Genomic DNA, 14,374 nt, shown 5'->3' with positions numbered 1-14,374 from the left:
AACCATAAGTTTCCATTGGGAAGTCCCTGGTGCCTTTCTATGTTCCCCATTGAATTAGAAGCTCAAGAGGTGGGGCCCAGAAATCTGCATTCTTTAATTATTTCCAGTTTAATTCTGTGTATTCTCAGGGTTATGAACTATGGGTTTAGACCATGGTTTTTAGTTTAATGAATATATTGTAAGGATTAAAATGGAAACCTTGCCAAAATCAAGATTAGTAGCGCCTGTTACTTTTTGGGAAATGTCAGATTCTTACATACAATTAACATATACTATATATTTTACATATATTATATCTGTATATTATATAGCATATTATGTTAATGTATCTTAATGATATATAAGTGTTATTTTTATATATTACTCTCTGATAGAAAAAAATCAGATTAAAAGTATGTTCTGTTTAAGAAAATCCAATGGACTGAAACCAGATTTATAAATAATAACAACAATTAAGGGGTAATGGTTTATATGACAAAGTGATTCGTTGTATTATTTCCTTTAAACAACATATCCTTCTAGGTCTCTTAAAATATCAGTCAATACACAAAAATTAAGCTTACATATTGTTTTTCAAAAACATTTCTTGTGCATCAAGCACGGTGTACCTGACTCCTGATGAAGCTGGGCTTGCAGTTTGAGGAATTTGAGTGGAAGGAAGAACAGAGTTGACTTGTCTGTGGAATCAATTGCCCAGGTCTGTCTCTCAGTGGTGTCCCAGAGCCAGGTGTGCTAGCTTGGTCACACCCTTGTCTGTAGTTGAGCTCACATGGCTCCACCTTTAGGCTCAGCCCTGTACTCATCTCTGGGATGACTCCTGAAGTCACAGGCCTTTCAGAATCCCTAGCTCAGCTCTGAGAACAAGCATCAGACAGCCCTGACATTGGTCCTCACTTCTGATAATTGGGATTTTGGCTTTCTTCCTCAAGTGCTGGCCTATAGCCTGAGTTTCTGCTTGGGGTGTCTGACTTCCTTGGAGCTTTTTACTGCTCCTCTCAATGGCAGGTTCTCAGGACATTTAACTTGAAACCTTAGCCATGTGTGCAGAACCTGAGCCTGAAGAGACAGGCTCAGACCCACCAACCAGGGGCTTGAGAAGGAATTTGTTCTCCTGTACTAGGACCCTATGATGATCTGGCCATCCTCACTGCCTTTGCGATTGGTCCTCTTGAATGCCCGTGACATTGCAGCACTGGGCTTTCTTTATTTTGGTTCCAGACCCCTGGACCTGTTTGTGGTCTTAAACTGGGCCCTGGCCTACTTGTCTGAAGCTATAATTCTCTCTTCGTGTTAGTATTTCCTCTGATTCATGGATGAGATCCTATTCTCTATATCACCAGCTGCTCATTGTGACCCTGCTTCGAACTAAGCAGACTGGATTCATCTTAATTGAAGAGTATCTGCCTCTAGATGAGAGTCTTTTAGATCTCAACACCTGCCCAGAGTAGCTTTAGCATGTTGGGGTGTAGTGGTTTGCTCTGTTGTCCATCCTTTGTAAGACCTGCCTTGAAACAGGTTGGCCTTCCATATCTGGCTCTGTGGTATCATGTGGTTATTTGAGTCTCAGTTCTTCCATGTAATAGATGTGAAATCCTGAAGGTTGCTTAACTTGTTTGATCCTGAATATATTTTATAGGTTCTTCACATCAAAATGATCTGACCTATTTTGTAAGGTAGTTGTGGAATAATGTATGTAGAATGCCTTGTGTTTGGTCTATTATAAGGAGATATTACTATTTCTTTTGTCTTACTTGTTCTCCAGTGACTGCTGGTCTATGTGGCTAAAAGTCTCGTACATCTCATGGCCAAACAAGTCCAGAAATTCTCTCTGGATGACCTATCTCATCTCTACTTCCTTAGAAATCAGGAAAGGCCTGAGTTATTTGCAATTCTTGAGGCTCTTTGTATATAAATAAATGTTAAAGGAATGAAAAACTAAGACACAGACCAAAGAAAATATTTGCAAAACACATATCTGATAAAGGACTTGTATCCAAGATATTAAAAAAAATACTTCTTAAAACTCAAAACAAGGAAACAAACAACCCAGCTAAAAACTAAAAACTGGGCAAAAGCTGAACAGATACCTCACTAAAGAAGATATACAGATGGCAAACACTCTATGAAAAGATCCTTAACATAATATGACATTAGAAAATTGCAAATTAAAATGAGATATACTGCTACATGCCTATTAGAATGGCTATTGGCAACACCAAATGCTGGTAAGGATTTGGAGCAAAAGAAACGCTCATTCATTGCTGATGAAATGCAAAATAATACAACCACTTTATTTTTTAAAAAATTTTATGGATTATTTTTTAAGTTTATTTATTTATTTTGAGAGAGAGAAAGTGTGAGAGCCGGGGAGGAGCAGAGAGAGGGAGAGAGAGAATCCCAAGCAAGATCCACACTGTCATTGCAGAGCCTGACATAGGGTTTGTGCTAATGAACCATGAGATCATGACCTGAGCCAAAACCAAAGGTTGGACACCTAACTGACTGAGCCACCCAGGCACCCTGGTACAGCCACTTTAGAAGACAATTTGATGGTTTCTTGCAAAGCTAAACATACTCTTACCATTTGATTTTACCCAAATGAGTTGAAAACTTATGTTTACACAAAATCCTGCACATGGATGTTTATAGCAGCTTTGTTCATCATTGCTAAATCTTGGAAGCAACAAAGGTATCCTTCATTAGGTGAATGGATAAATCATAACCATATGATCACTACTCTGTGTTATGAAAAATTGAGCCATCAACTACGGAAAGACATGGAGGAAGCTTAAGTGCATATTGCAAAGTGAAGGAAGCCTGTCTGGAAAGTCTACATAGTATATGATTCCAACTTCATGACATTCTGGAAAAAGCAAAACTATGGAGACACTAAAAAGATCAGTGGTTGCCAATGACCCAAGGGTAAGGAATGAGAGATGAACAGGTAAAACATAGGACATTTTTAAAAGCTAGTCTGTATGATACTGTATGATGCATATATGTGCATTTGTCAAAACCCATTAGATATGTTCAACACAAAGAGTGAAATTTAAGATAGATTATGGACTTTAGTTAGTAATTATGAGTCAATATTGATTTATCAATTATAACAAATATAATATACTAACACAAAATATTAATAATAGGAAAAGCTATGTGTGCAAATGGGGGAGGGCAGGACATGGGAACTCTGTACTATATGCTCATTTTTTCTATAAATCTAAAACTGTTCTAAAAAGTAGTCTATTAGTTAAAAATAAACACTAAAATGGGGTTCATTTTAAATGCGGTTTATTTTAAATATTTCCATTTAAAAACTCAGTGCTTTTAAAACAAACAAAAATATAACACAATGTAATTGTGCTGCTCATAAGGTAATTGTGGTATTATAAATATCTTTTTTTAAACTCCAGTATAATTAGGGATTATAAATATCTTAATGCATAATGCATGACAGATGAATGGCCTGGTAATGGAAGGCATGTTCCCAGCTGCATGATGAGAGTTTTCTTCCTTCAATCCTCTGAGTGCATCTCTGTAACGTACGTGAAACTTTACTTGGCAATAACCAGCATGGAGCCCCTTCCTTAATGTGAGACCTCTGGTAATGGAGCACCATGATGGACCCTACTGGGGCTTAGCTTTGTTCTTCCAAGCCCGCTTCCAGCCCTACCAGTTCTGCTTTTAAACTCAAGTTGGCTGGCTGTTTGTAGGTAGACATTTCCAGCACTAACGGCCTATCTACCTAAACATCCAAGGCTCACCTGCTTGTGATGTCCCATTTCTATCCTCTGCCCACCTACTGAGCCTGGGCCAGCCACAATACTGAACAACTACAATGACTGTACCATTGTGTTTTGCCTGTTGGAATATTTCTGGTTAGTAACTCTCAACAGAGAGAGGACTAGAGATTAAAAAAGAAAGACCAATTTCATTATGCATAAAGCTTTCCTGCAGGGCCACTTCTGTGTCTACTTTCCTTTGCTATATACTTTCTCTATTCCCAAGAGTGAGACTAGTTCCCAAACTGGTAGAAATGAACAGATTTTTCTTTCACTTTTTCCAAGTTTTTTTCTAAATATGATAGTAGTAAGTACTCTTAGAAAATGTGCAAGTCACAAAAATGCATAAAGAAGCACAGGAAGAAACAAAAGTCACCCCAAATCCTGTATTACCCAGAGGCAACCACCAATGTCATTTTACTTGTGTATTTTTAGGTCTGCATTCACTCTTGAACACCACACAATTAGATATTGCCTCCTCCATTTTTCTGGAATTACACCTTCATAGGTCATTGTCTGTCAGAGGTGACCTTCCTGGTGTGCTCTGGGTTCCATCTCGTCTTCCTTCTCAAGGACTTCACTTCTGTAATTATTCACTTCCATCTGCATTATCCATTCTCCCCTTTAGTGGATCAATCCCATCAGTCCACAAACCTGCCTCAATATTGCCCATCTTAAATTCTTCCTTAAACCCATTACCTCCTCTCCACTCTTCTTCATAGTAAAACATCTCAAAAGAGATATCTATATTTACCTCCTTCACCTTCTCCCTCTGGTACTCTTCAATTTGTTTCAGTAGGGCTGTCTTCATCCTACTGAAAGGACTCTTATCAAGATCATCAGTGACTGCCAGTTTGCTAAATTTAACGGTCAATTCTCTGTCCTCATCTTCACTTCTCAGTAATATTTGACATAATTCAGTCTCCTTCCTTTCAGAAATAATTTGTGCTGTTGATAGCACACTCTGCTGGTTTTCCACTTATTTCACTCTTCCTTGTCATTCCTTTTGTGGTCCGACCTTCTATGTCCGGCTTTGACATACTGATTGATTCCAAGGCTTGATTTCAGGCCTCTCTCTATAATCTCTCCTTGGTAATCTCACCAATCCCGCTGTTTTAAATATCATATATATGATATTGACTCTCAAATTGTTATCTCTAATTTTAGCCTTTAGGATTTGTTTAGATTAGGTTGTATGTTTCAGCAAAAGCCCAAATAATAGTGGCTTAAACAAAATAAAAGTTTGCATTTTTTTCAATACTTAATGAAATTCAATATACAAGGATATTTATTCAGTATATAAGGATATATATTTTTTAAGTTTATTTATTTTGAGAGAGAGAGTGGGGGAGGGGTGGAGAGAGAGAGAGAGAGAGAAAGAAAGAATCCCAAGCAGGCTCTTCACTGTCAGTGACACGGGACTTGAACCCATGAACCATGAAATCATCATGAGCTGTAGTCAGGTGCTTAACTGACTGAGCTACCCGGGTGCCCCATAAGGAAGCATATTTGATGTATCAGTGTGAAGGAAAGCAAACTAGGACTTGTACTGTGGCTTGATTGCCATCAGAGACCCAGAGGACTTCCCTTTATCAGTTTCATTGTCCCAGACCTTGGCTTCCATCCTCAAGGGCACCTCATTATTTCAACATTGCTGCTGAAGATCCAGCCACATCATAAACAACCCAAACTGCAGATAGGAGAAAAGCAGGAGGAAAAAAATGTTCACTTCCCAAATGAGTTAATTCCCTTTAAGAGAGCTTTCTAGTTTCTTCACAAAACTTCTACTTCTACCTCATTATCTACAACTTCGTCACATGGCCACACTTATTTGCCAGGAAGGCTGGAAAATATAGTCTTTATTTTAGTTAGCACTATATCTAGCTAAATATCAGGGTTCTGTTACAGAGGAAGAAGAGGAAAGTGGGTATTGGGTAGAGATCTAGCAATTTCTGTCACACTAACCCTGACTCTTCACTGTGCTGTGGACTTAGGTGTCTCTATGCCCATAACATCTCCATTTGGACGTCTAATGGGCTTTTCATACTAAACTTAGATAAACCTCTTATTTCCCTCCACCCTCAAACCTGCTCCTCCCAGCCTTTTCCATTTCAGTAAATGGCTTCACCTCATTGCTCAAACTAAAACCCTAAAGTCATTTTAAAAAAGCACTTTTTGTTATAAAAACTCAACCATAGTGAAAAGTAGAGCAAATAGTATAAAAAACACCAATAGATTCAGCATCTATCGTGCTTCTTCCACCTATTTTTTTTTTAATTGAACTATTTTAAAGTATAGTCATTGTGGGGCACCTGGATGGCTCAGTTGGTTAAGCGTCTGACTTCAGCTCAGGTCATGATCTTGAGTTGGGCTCTGTGCTGTCAGTGTGTAGCCTGGAGCCTGCTTTGGATTCTGTGTCTTCCTCTCTCTCAGCCCCTCCCCTGCCCACACTCTGTCTCTCTTTCTCTCTGTCAAAAATAAATAAACATTAAAAAAAAGTAAAGTATAGGCATTATGACATTGGACTCAAATTCTTCAGTTTGAATCTCTAAAACATAAAAGCGTTTTTGTGCATATTGTGATACTATTAATAGTCTTATCAAAATGAACAATTCTTGACCCTTCTCTTCTTCACTTTCCACAGCTAATCAATCAGCAAGTGATGTCAGCTCTCCAGACACTCCTCACTCTCTCCAATGCCACCCCATCCCAGTCACTATTAACCCTTAACTAGACTTTTGCCCTATGTTCTTCCTTCTAACTCTCTATTTTGCACATAGTACCAAACTGGCCTTTCAAAAACTTAAACCATGTTATATCACCTCCTTGATGAACCCTCCAGTGATTTCCCTTTGTGATTAGATTAGAATCCAGGTTTCTTTTTTTTTTTTTTAATGTTTTATTTATTGCCAGGAGAGAGAGAGAGAGAGACAGTGTGAGCAGGGGAGGGTCAGAGAGAGAGGGAGTCACAGACTGAAACAGGCTCCAGGCTCTGAGCTGGCAGTCAGCACAGAGCCCGACGCGGGGCTCGAACCCACGAACCGCGAGGTCATGACCTAAGCGAAAGTCGGACGCTCAACCGACTAAGCCACCCAGGCGCCCCCCAGGTTTCTTTAAGACCTACTTGACCTGACTTCTGTGTACCTTCCTAAGCTCTCTTCCTTCTCTCCCCTCACTCCTGCCTTATTTTTTCCCTTTGAATACCAGAATAATTCCTGCCTAACTCTAGTGTTTAGGCTGTACCTTCTGCCTGGAAGGTTTACCCCCTTTACACCCCACCCCCCAGATCTTTGTATGGCTGGCTTATTGTCACTCTCAAGTCTTACTGCAAATGTCACCTCCTCAGGGAAGCTTCCTCTGCATCCTATCTGGAGCAGTGCCCTTCATCTGTCTTCAATCAATTAATAATCTGTTATCCTGTTTTATTTTCTGTGGCCTTTACTGCTATTTTAAATCATATTATTTGTTTACTTATTGATGGTGTGTCTTCCTCTTGTAAATGTAAGCTCCATGAAAGTGCCTAGAACAATGTATGGTGCAAAATATACAATCAACAAATGATGTTGGAGAATAAATTAATAAACTGATCTCTGGATATTGAAAGACTCCGTCTCCTTAAGACGGTCTCCTCTTGTGGCCTTTTTGATGCCGTACACTTCTAGTTCTGCTATCCCTGGGATGCCTCAGAACATCTTCTGTGGCACAACCGCCTTCTGATATCCCCATAATTATTCTTTTCATGCCTGGTACCATGTATTGCTTGGCCACAGCTGACTTGACAAGAGATGAGCACCTGGTCCCAAGGCAGCACCTGTGGGTTGGCCTAGGTGCTACAAAGGCTTAAGAGCTCTAACCACGTGTTTTCTAAGATGGGTGATTGTTAAGCAGATAAATGAGCTCATGTCTCCCGAGGAATGTGAACAGAGTGAGAGGGAGCATGAGAGATAGAGAGATACTGTATGGGGAGCGGGAGAAGTAGGGACAGAGAGTACTTGTTTACTACGAGGACGGCTATAGTGGGCAGATAAGCATGTAGCCTAGTCCCAACAACTTCAGGCACCTTGATGACCTTTCGGGTTCCATTAGTCCTGCTGCTATTTAAGAATGTCTTCTAGTTTTCTGTGCAGCTTTACAATAACCTCTATACACATGGTCACTCATGTGTTCCTCACATGGCAAAGAACCTAACCAACACCCTCCCTAAACAGTTTCACTGAGTTGATTCAACAGCCATTTTATTAGCATTTACCATTGACCACACCCACTCATTCACTCCCATAGTTTGAACACTCTTCTGTTGATAATTCACCCATTGCATCTCTAACCTGAGCTGTTTCCTGAGGTTCCAGCTCGAACTTCTGGGGTCTCGCTGGCACTTAAAACTACTACCTTCCATGCACGGCAAAGGAAACAACCCACAAAACTAATAGGCAACCAACGGAATGGGAAAAGATAGTTGCAAATGACATATCAGGTAAAGGGTTAATATCCAGAATCTATAAGGAACTCACCAAACTCCACACCCGAAAAACAAACAACCCAGTGAAGAAATGGGCAGAAGATATGAACAGACACTTCTCCAAAGAGGACATCCAGATGGCCAACACACACATGAAACGATGCTCAGCATCCCTCCTCATCAGGGAAATACAAAGCAAAACTACACTGAGATACAACCTCATGATGTGGAAACTAATTTGACAATAAACTATTTGTAAAAAATACATAAATACATAAATAAAAAAAATTACTACCTTCCAAACAAACTCATATTTTCTCCCCTTTATCTCTTCCCATGCCCTCCCTGGCACAAATATGTCCCTCTTCTTGTGTTCCCTGTCTCAGCTGATGACACTGGTTACTCCCAGTCACTTGAGCTACAGATCTTGGAGTGATCTTTGCCACGTCTGTCTTTATTATCTTCCTCAGCTAATCAGCATCTGCTGATGCATCTGTCCCATTTGTTCTTTCTACAATGCCCTTCAAGACTGTAGGTACCTTGGCCCTCCCGCATTACTTCATCCCCTCACTGCTCTCCCTTTGCTCTGTGCTCCCTGGTCCACCAACTTCCTTGTCCCTGAACAGGCAGATACAATCCTGCTCCAGGGCTTTTGCACCTGCTGTTCCCTTTGCCTAGAACCCTTTTTCTGAGCTCTATTCCTCATGTTCTTCACATCTTTGCTCAAATACCCTGTGTCACCTTGTGTCATCTTATTTAAACTCCAAGAACCTGACAACTGACTTTCCTTAACCTCGTCCACTGTTTTATTTTCTCCATAGCCCTCCAACATGCTATTACATAATTTACTTATTCATTTCATTTGTTGCTTCCCCCTTTCCCCACTTTGCTGCCTGACACAGCAGAATGTGTGCACCATGGGGGCAGGAGTTAATATCCCCAAGGCTCAACGTAGTAAACACTTGAAAACTGTGTGTCTAATCCATTAATTGATTACTCAGTCTCTCTCTGCCACCACTGTTTGTTTGTTTTCTTTTTAAACTGTTTCAGGATTATTTTTAAAACCAGTCACGACACTAAGCTCTTGGCCCGTTTGGCCACTATACCAGCTACAAATGCTTGCTCAGCAGTTGAGGGGCACTCTTCAGTAGCATGTGTGAAAAGTAAATAAAATTCATATAAAACAAATTGTTTCCATAGGCTGCATTCTTTTAGTCTTGCTACAATGCCAATGCTACATCTTGGGCATATGTTTCTGACCCACATGGAAAAATCATAAATCTGGCCAGTTGGAACTGCCATCTGGAATAGCACTAGCTTTTTTCTAATAAGCTCTGTGTGTTGGCCCTTCTCAGCCATTAAGGGCTTAGAATTGTCAGAGTGATAGCGTTCTCAGCCACCCCCACCGTTCTTTGTCCTTGCTGCAAAAGGCAGTGTCCTGCACCTTCTGGAAAAGCAGAGACCCATCTGGTTCCTCCAGTAATATGGTGGAGATTGAATCCTGCAAGAATCCACAATCTTTTTCTTTTAGTTTGCTACTTGCACTGAAGCCCGGGTCCTCCCTCTTTTTCAATAAGTAAATATCTTGAGAATATTTAGAATATTCAGGGAGATTACTTTTCTCTGAAAGCCATGTTATATTCTGCTTTTGGCTTTTTAAGTTTTTTTCCCATTATAAAAACAACATATGCACATTTCCTTTAAAAAATGTAAGTATGGGGGCGAGTCACCCGATGACTTTTGGAATAATCACTATTTATATTTTGCCCTGTTTCTTTCTATGAATATTCTTCTCACGAATATATATTTCTCATTTTTTTCAACTAGGATTACACGATAACAATATGTCAATGTTAATACAAAACTCTTTATATATATAATTCTGAATAAATAATCTACTTTAGGCAACTTCATTTATTTTTTCCTTTTTAAAATCATTCTTCTACATTTGGACACATATTTTGAACTTCTTGCATTAAACTGTAATTGAGATTAACTTCTCTGGGCATATGGTTTTCCTGACTTTGGAATTATTGACTGAGACTGGGATTTCTGAGAAAAATCCCTGAATCATAGAGTATGAATGATTATGAAGCTCCTGATATACAACGTAACTTCTTCTCAGAGCTGTTTTCCTTAAGCTCCTTTGGGTGGAAGGAGTTATTCAGGTTACCTCAGTCATTGAGAAATTTATAGGATGACAATTGGAGAAATACTCAGGGCAGAAATCCAAGCCATAATACCAGGCCTCATGTAATGTCACAGAATGAAAATGAATTAGCTGAGCCACGCAGGCTGCAACTGAAGGTCAGTCAGGATGCTGGGAGCTTGTCATTCGTCACCCATGAGCACTCACAGCTGAGGAAGCTCTGCCCTAGGGATCCGGTGTTAACAACCAGTCTCTTTCATCTTCTGCTCTTATCACCACCTCCTCAACTCCCTTTCCTATTTTCAATTCATTTACACCACAGAAATAATCTAATTGGTTCAGCCAGTAGTCAGCATACCCATTTAGACTGAACTTTTCTTCAGGTTTCATCATTGGTCACTTGGACAGATTATATTTAGCTACTCTTGGCTAAGTGCTCATTTCTGTCTCATTCCTTTGTGGGGTTAGGCAAAATAGAACGTGACCTTCCTGAACTGAACTTGTGATAATCTTCTTGTAATTATTCAAAAATATGTAACTACCAATGGCAGAGACACTGACCAGTCAGTCCCAGCCAATGTGTCATGCTGGAGATCCCTGCTAGATACCATCTCTGGATAAGGACCCAGCAGGCTTCGTGGTCAGTCTATTCAGTACCAGTTCACATGTCCATCAAAAAGGTAGGAAATCATAGCAGCACTAGTCAATAGCCCAAAAGTGGAAATAAGTCGTGCTCATCAATAGATGAATGGATAAGTCATAACGTGAAATACCTATATACTGGAGTAATATTCATCCATAAAAAGGAATGAAGTATTTTTAATTAATGTTTTATTGTTGATTATTTGCTTTTGAGAGAGAGAGAGAGAGAGAAAGAGCATAAGCGAGGGAGGGGCAGGGAGAGAGGGAGACACAGAATCTGAAGCATGCTTCAGGCTCTGAACTGTCGGCACAGAGCTCAACGCGGTATTCAAACTCAAGAACTGTGACATCATGACCTGAGCTGAAGTCAGGCGCTTAACAAACTGAGCCACCCAGGTGCCCCAAGGAATGAAGTATTGATTGTATGGAACCTGCAGATCATAATTTTGTAGGTCTTCACCAAGAAAAAGAATACAAAATTATCTAAATTTAAAGTACGTAGAAAAATGAATATTTATATAGAATATGAAAGAAAATCACAATTGATTACTAATTTTAAAAAGCTGAAAAATGCCATGAATATCACAGAATCTTAATAAAGAACATAAGATCTTTACTAATGAACTACCTGATACATCTCTATAATGCCTTTCTCTCTCTCTCTCTCTCTCTTTCTCTCTCTCTCTCTTTCTCTTTCTCTGGCTGCTTATACTGATTACCTCTTCTAAAGTTTACTCATTTATTTTGAAAGAGAGAAAGAAGGGGGGTACATGACTGAGGGAGGGGCAGAGAGAAAGAGGGAGAGAGAGAATCACAGGAGGCCCCACACTGTCAGCATAGAGCTGGACACAGGGCTAGATCCCATGAACTGTGAGATCATGACCTGAGCCAAAATCGAGAGCTGGAAACTTAACCACCTGAGCCACCCAGGCACCCCTTGATTACCTCTTCTATGGCCACAGTTTTGTAATATCATTTTATTTTTATTTTATTTTATTTTTTAACATTTATTTTATTTTTGAGAGAGTGTGAGTGGGGGAGGGGCAGAGAAAGAGAGAAAGGGAGACACAGAATCTGAAGCAGGCTCCAGGCTCTGAACTATCATCACAGAGCCCAACTCAGGGGGCTTGAACCCTGGGATCATGACCTGAGCTGAAGTAGGACATGTTAAGCTGAGCCACCCAGTTACCCCTGTAATATCATTTTAAAGACAGAGAACAGAAAGATAATTCAGACTTCTTTTTAGCATGGTTGGTTGAAATTCTTTTTTTTTTTTATTTTGACAGTTGGGATGCATAAAGCATTCAATTTCACACAATGTGATGTGTAGTGCTGCTACAAGTTTGTGTCCTATAACTCAGAAATTCTGATAAATTCTATTTCTCATGATTCCCATTTTAAAAAAGATTATAAATATATGGTGCACTTATCAAATAGGTCCTAGTAGACAAGAATAGCCATTTTGACCAAATATCTGTAAAAAGTGAGCATTCTGCTTATCATTTTACATACCTAATGATTAAAATAATTTCTCACAGATTGGCTTCTGGGTCCATTTATTTTGAGCCTTTTTTCTTTCCTATTACCTACATAATTCTAATATCAGGCACCATAAAGCATGTTCAGTACAATCTCTGGCCCTGCAGCCTGTAGTCAGATCAGCAGGTGGCTGGCAAAGCTGTAGGAGTATTTGTGGAAACCCTTCCTACGCCAGGAGGCCTAGCAATAACCTGGAGCTAACGGAAGGGACTGCACACCACATAAATGCATCCTACTAAATCCAATCTAAATGTATCTTTTACCTGATAGTCAGCTTCCTTTTACCTGATTTCAGGAGTTCCGGGGGCACTTGGGTGGCTCAGTAGGTTGAGGGTCTGACTTCAGCTTAGGTCACAATCTTGCAGTTCGTGAGTTCGAGCCCCACAGTAGGCTCATTGCTCTCAGCCTGTCAATTCAGAGTCCGCTTTGGACTTTCTGTCCTGCTCTCTCTGCCCCTCTCCCTCCTGTGCTTTCCCAAAAATAAATCTTAAATAAATAAATAAATAAAAGGAGTTCATGATGCCATTCCAATGCTACACTTCACAAAGTAAAGCATGTTGGAGAGGACTTCTGAGTGGAAAGAGACAGTGGTCTTAACCAATTGTGATTAAAATATCTTATTTTGCAAAGTTCTCAAAAACAAAATAACAAGTTGAAAATTTGTTGGGTATCTTCCCAGGGCCTCAAAAGGGGCCTGTGCAAGTGAGGAGTCCCAAAGTTTATGCTTCATTAGCTCCAAAGTAAATCTGCCAAATTGCCCTTCATAGAGGTTATACTAAGTTACTGTTCTACCCATAATGCAAAGGCTTCCTTTTACAAGGTCTTGAATACAGAGAGTATTCCCAAATTTATAGATTTTTGCCAACCTGATGGGTAGGGAAAACAACTTAAGACAATTGTATCTTGCATTTCTCAAATTATGAGCTAAGTTGAACATGTTTTCTTAGCTTTAAGATGCATATGTATTTTTTCTTCTGTGAACTCTGTTTGTTTTTCCCCTTCTTTTTTCTATCAAGTGGTTAGTCTTTTTCATATTGATTGCCAGGAACTCTTTATACATTGGTAGATGCATTTTATCTTGATATGAATTGCAAATATTCTTTATCTGTTGTTATTTATTTATTATCTCTTAGATTTTTTATTCTTCCTTTTGTTGAGGTATAATTGACACATAACATTATATTAGTTTCAGGTGTATAACATAATGATTCAATACTTGTGTACATTTGTAAAATGACCACTACAACTAGTCTAGTTAATATCAGTCAGCATACAGGGTGCCTGGATGGCTCAGTTGGCTAAGTGTACAATTCTTGGCTTTGGCTCAGGTCGTGATCTCACGGTTTGCAGGACTGAGCCCCACATCAGTCTCTGTGCTGACAGCTCAGAGCCTACTTGGGATTCTTTCTCTGCTTCTCTCTGCCTCTCCCCGCTCTGTCTTTCTCAAAATAAATAAACTAAAAAATATCTGTCACCATGCATAGTGACAAAAATTGTTTCTTGATATGAGGACTTTTGAGATCTACTTTCTTAGCAACTTTCAAATATATAACAAAGTATCATAAACTACAGTCATCATGCCATACATGATATCCCCAGGACTTATTTTGTAAAGGGAAGTTTATAAACTTTCATCCCTTTCACCCATTTTTTCTTGTCAGGTGTGTATGTTGTTATTGTTGCCAGACTGAAAATTTATTTTATTTTATTATTTTAAAAAGTTTGTTCTAGTTCTTTTATAAATATTTTTAAATTTCTATTTTTTTAGTTTTTATTTATTTTTTTATTAATTTAAAAAANAAT

At 39.2% G+C, this 14,374-nt stretch overlaps 1 long non-coding RNA gene across 1 annotated transcript in view; it reads right to left on the bottom strand.

Moving 5' to 3' along the window:
- The window catches only part of LOC144243669 (uncharacterized), a 67,295-nt gene extending 54,292 nt beyond the window's left edge, over positions 1–13,003 (bottom strand). Inside the window, exon 1 of the long non-coding RNA XR_013338730.1 lies at positions 12,835–13,003. This is a non-coding gene — a long non-coding RNA (uncharacterized LOC144243669). The remainder of the gene's footprint in view (positions 1–12,834) is intronic.
- Positions 13,004–14,374: the final 1,371 nt, after the last annotated feature.

The sequence above is a fragment of the Crocuta crocuta genome, unplaced genomic scaffold (assembly GCF_008692635.1).
Source record: "Crocuta crocuta isolate KB4526 unplaced genomic scaffold, BGI_CrCroc_1.0 scaffold586, whole genome shotgun sequence".
NCBI classification, from domain to species: domain Eukaryota; kingdom Metazoa; phylum Chordata; class Mammalia; order Carnivora; family Hyaenidae; genus Crocuta; species Crocuta crocuta.
Note: the sequence above shows the minus strand (reverse complement) of the source record. Positions and strands in the feature narration are given on the sequence as shown.